This window comes from Triticum dicoccoides, chromosome 1B (genome assembly GCF_002162155.2).
Source record: "Triticum dicoccoides isolate Atlit2015 ecotype Zavitan chromosome 1B, WEW_v2.0, whole genome shotgun sequence".
NCBI lineage: Eukaryota > Viridiplantae > Streptophyta > Magnoliopsida > Poales > Poaceae > Triticum > Triticum dicoccoides.
This window is the reverse complement of record NC_041381.1, coordinates 520,507,519-520,513,052: the sequence shown is the minus strand read 5'-3', so window position 1 is coordinate 520,513,052 and position 5,534 is coordinate 520,507,519.

The following is a 5,534-nucleotide window of genomic DNA, read 5'->3' as shown; positions in this document are numbered from 1 at the left end:
CCGTGGAGAGGGCTGGTTGAATAGTAGCCGATGGAGTAGCGCACGGTGGAGCCTGGATGAACATGAGCCCGTGGATGAACAGTCGCAGGTGGAGGCTGGAGGAGGTCGACGGTGGATGAACAATAGCCCGTGGAGGCTGGAGGAGCTCGACGGTGGAGATGAACAATATCCCATGGAGTCCCGTTTTGCAGTACGCCACACCCCTCCTGATGAACAGGACCCCCATTTTGATCGTAGCACTCCAACACAAGTCCATTTCCTCCGTTTTGCGGTACACCACACCCCTCCCAATCAACAGGACCCCGTTTCGACCATAGGAGGTCCAACAGAAGTCCGTTTCCTCTGTTTTGCAGTATGCCAGACCCCTCCTGATGAACAGGATCCTGTCTCGAACGTGGCCGGTCGAACACAAGGCCGTTTCCTCCGTTCTGCGGTACGCCATGCCTCGTTTCCATGGGCTATTCTGTCCGAGCCCACCCGATGAACACGAGGACGCAATCCATTCTGACCCAGCCGGTTGGCTCCCCATGAACACGACTACGACGCAGTTTCTCCGTTCCGACCCAACCATGTACACGAGTCCTAGCTATATGTATGCGCAAGTAGGCGTTCGAGACCCCGCCCGTATGTACGTACGTGGCCGTATTTACTTTGTTGCACCCTGGCTGTTCTACGTACGTGTATATGCTATGTGCGCGCCTCTACAACGACACGTGCACGCCTCTACATCGACCAGTATGTATGTACACGTTCGCGACTAGAATGAAAATGCTACGTACGCTTCGACCAGGTGAGTCCCGACTCTCAGGCACTTCCTTGCGTGGGAAGATGTAGCTGGTGGGTCCCAACAGTTAGGGGACGAATCATTTTTTTTTGCCCGGACGCACTTCCTTGCATGCGAAGATGTAGCTGGTGGGTCCCAGCAGTCAGGGGGGAAACATTTTTTTCACGAAATACGGTTGCCCGTCCGATGGGTCCCTGCTGTTAGGTGGAGGAATCATTATTTTCCGCGTAATAAGGAGGCACTTCCTTGCTGCGGCCATGGACCCAGGTGTCAGCCTCTCCACGTATAGTACTCTTTTGATGGAAGTCGGTCGTTGACCACATTGACCATGCCACGCCGAGAGCACCAAGGCGGTGGATGATGGGGAGGCATAGGAAGGGGACAACGCGGAGCCAGGGAATATGCAACAGTGGATGCCCACGCGGAAAGGAGTACGAGGGTTCACGCGGTGTGAGGCTGCCGTCGCCGCAGAATAATAGGGGGTGTGGGTGAGTAGAGGGATGGCCTAGCCAGCGGTGAGAGTAGTAGGGGGCGGTGAGGCCTCCGCGGCATCACAACCGCCCACGGGAGGCAGGAGCACGCGACACGACCGGCGTTGGTTTGGGCGGATGGAGCAAGAAGACCAGAGGTTGAAGAAGCACTACGACCGTTGGATAAACATCGTACGGTAACTGGAGCTAGAATCGTTCATATTGCCTAAGGTGACAAAGCCCTTCGTCCCCGTCAACTTGGTAGGCCCACAAGTCAGCATCCCACCATGCTGGGTTCCAGCTAGCAGGGGGAGTATTCATTTTTTGTGCATAATAAGGAGGCACTTCCTTGCGTGCGAAGATATAGCTGGTGGGTCCGACCTATCAGCGGGGGCCACGTTTTTTTTCGTGAAATACAGAGGCCCTTCCGGTGGGTCCAAGATGTCAGGTGGAGGAATCATTATTTTGTGTGTAATAAGGAGGCATTTCCTCGTGTGGAGCCGTGGACCTAGCTGTCAGCCTCTCCACGTACAGTCCACGTCCGGTGGGTGTCGTTCGTTGATCATGTTGACCAGGCCGCGCCGAGAGCACCATGGTGGTGGACGATGGCGGGGCCTAGGAAGGGAACGACATAGAGCCGGGGAAGACTTGGCAATGGTTGCCCATGCGGTGGTGAGTACGAGGGTTTACTGGTCCGGTTGCCGTCGCCGTGAAATAACAGGAGGTGTGGGTGAGTAGAGGAATGGCCTGGCCAGCAATGGAGTAGGGTGGGGCGGTGCAGCCTGTGCGGCAGCACAGCCGGCCATGGGAGGCGGGAGCAGGCAGTCCCACCGGCGCTAGTTTGGGTGGCTGGAGCAAGAAGATCAGATATTGAAGAAGCAGCACAGCCATTGGATTAACATCCAACGATCAGTGCTGCTAGAATGGTTTGTGGACTAAGTTGACAAAGCCTTTCGTACACGTCAACCTAGTAGACCCAGAAGTTAGCTTCCAAATCTGTCCCAAACAGCATACAACCCGAAATTTCTAGCCAGATTCAAATTAATTTTAAAACTAAATATACCTTAATTTAAATTCAATGAAATTTTGCTCGCACAAAAACAATGAAATTTAAAATATCAAAATCTGAAAGAAAAAAGTATTTTGGAACTAATTGCTTGTTTGCTGTATTTTTTCATTTTACAACCCATTTATTATTACTTATAGCCCATTTCTTATTACTTATAGCCCATTTTTCTGGGCAAAATGCATCCCTCCTCGTCTTGAAAGATTTTTGGCCCAGCAGGGCGTAGAAAAGCAAGTAGGCCTACGTTGGTTATTCTGCAAAAAAATAAATAGCTGGCTAGACATTTTTAGAAAGGAAAAAAAACAAACTGGGATGGTCATGTGCTAAACATATGAAATAAAAGCCTGGGCTAGACGGGCCATGATAACCCACAAGTATAGGGGATCGCAACAGTTTTCGAGGGTAGAGTATTCAACCCAAATTTGTTGATTTGACAGAAGGGGAGCCAAAGAATATTCTCAAGTATTAGCAGTTGAGTTGTCAATTCAACCACACCTGGAAAACTTAGTATCTGCAGCAAAGTATTTAGTAGCAAAGTAGTATGGAAGTAACAGTAACAGTAGCAAAAGTAACAGTAGCAGTTTTGTAGTAATTGTAAGAGTAGCAACGACAAGGTAACTAAGCAAAGAACAATATGTGAAAAGCTCGTATGCATTGGATCAGTGATGGATAATTATGTCGGATGCGATTCCTCATGTAATAGTTATAACATAGGGTGACACAGAACTAGCTCCAGTTCACCAATGTAATGTAGGCATGTATTCTGAATATAGTCATACGTGCTTATGTAAAAGAACTTGCATGACATCTTTTGTCCTACCCTCCCGTGGCGGCGGGGTCCTATTGGAAACTAAGGGATATTAAGGCCTCCTTTTAATAGAGTACCGGATCAAAGCATTAACTCTTAGTGAATACATGAACTCCTCAAACTACGGTCATCACCGGGAGTGGTCCCAATTATTGTCACTTCGGGGTTACCGGATCATAACACATAGTAGGCGACTATTGACTTGCAAGATAGGATCAAGAACTCACATATATTCATGAAAACATAATAGGTTCAGATCTGAAATCATGGCACTCGGGCCCTAGTGACAAGTATTAAGCATAGCACAGTCATAGCAACATCAATCTCAGAACATAATGGATACTAGGGATCAAACCCTAACAAAACTAACTCGATTACATGGTAAATCTCATCCAACCCATCACCGTCTAGTAAGCCTACAATGGAATTACTCACGCACGCCGGTGAGCATCATGAAATTGGTGGTGGAGGATGGTTGATGATGATGACGGTGACGGATTCCCCTCTCCGGAGCCCCGAACGGACTCCAGACCAGCCCTCCCGAGAGAGATTAGGGCTTGGCAGCGGCTCTGTATCGTAAAATGAGATGAATCCTTCTCTCTGATTTTTTTCTCCCCGAACGTGGATATATAGAGTTGGAGTTGAGGTCGGTGGAGCCTCAGGGGGCCCACGACGCAGGGGGCGCGCCCAGGGGGGCAGGCGCGGCCCCACCCTCGTGGACAGGGTGTGGGCCCCCTGGTCTTGATTCTTTCGCCTTTATTTTTTATTAATTCCAAAAATATTCTCTGTGGAGTTTTAGGTCATTCCGAGAACTTTTATTTCTGCATAAAAATAACACCATGGCAATTCTGCTGAAAACAGCGTTAGTCCGGGTTAGTTCCATTCAAATCATGCAAGTTAGAGTCCAAAACAAGGGCAAAAGTGTTTGGAAAAGTAGATAGGATGGAGACGTATCAACTCCCACAAGCTTAAACCTTTGCTTGTCCTCAAGCAATTCAGTTGACAAACTGAAAGTGATAAAGAAAAACTTTTACAAACTCTATTTGCTCTTGTTGTTGCAAATATGTAAAGCCAACATTCAAGTTTTTAGCAAAGATTATGAACTAACCACATTCACAATAACATTTAGGTCTCATGTTTACTCATATCCATGGCATAATCAACTAGCGAGCAATAATAATAAATCTCGGATGACAACACTTTCTCAAAACAATCATAATATGACATAACAAGATGGTATCTCGCTAGCCCTTTCTGAGACCACAAAACATAAATGCAGAGCACCTCTGAAGATCAAGGACTGACTGAACGTTGTAATTCATGGTAAAAGAGATCCAGTCATAGTCATACTGAATATAAATTAATAGTAGTGGATGCAAATGACAACGATGCTCTTCAACTGGGGCTTTTTAATAAGAGGAGGATGACTCAACATAAAAGGAAGTAGATAGGCCCTTCACAGAGGGAAGCATGGATTTGTAGAGGTGCCAGAGCTCGAGTTTGAAATAGAGATAAATAATATTTTGAGAGGCATACTTTCATTGTCAACATAATAACTAAGAGATCTCGATATCTTCCATGATACACACATTATAGGCGGTTCCCAAACAGAATGGTAAAGTTTATACTCCCCCACCACCAACAAGCATCAATCCATGGCTTGCCAGAAACAACAGGTGCCTCCAACTAACAACAATCCTGGGGGAGTTTTGTGTGCAATTATTTTGATTTGGTTTGAGCATGGGACTGGGCATCCCGGTGACCAGCCATTTTCTCGTGAGTGAGGAGCGGAGTCCACTCCTCTTGAGAATAACCCACCTATCATGGAAGATATAGATAGCCCTAGTTTATACATGAGTTGTTCGAGCATACAAAGCAGAATTTCATTTGAAGGTTTAGCGTTTGGTACATACAAATTTACTTGGAACGGCAGGTAGATACCGCATATAGGAAGGTATGGTGGACTCATATGGAATAACTTTGGGGTTTATGGATTTTGGATGCACAAGCAGTATCCCTGCTTAGTACAAGTGAAGGCTAGAAAAAGACTGGGAAACGACCAACTAGAAAGCGATAACACTCATGAACATGCATTAAAATTAATCGACATTGAGTGCAAGCACGAGTAGGATATAATCCACCATGAACATAAATATCGTGGAGGCTATGTTGATTTTGTTTCAACTACATGTATTAACATGTGCCAAGTAAAGTCACTCAAATCATTCAAAGGAGGTTACCACCCTATCATACCACATCACAACCATTTTAATAGGATGTTGGCACGCAAGGTAAACCATTATAAACTCCTAGCTAATTAAGCATGGCATAAGCAACTATAATATCTAATTGTCATTGCAAACATGTTTATTCATAATAGGCTGAATTAGGAATGATGAACTAATC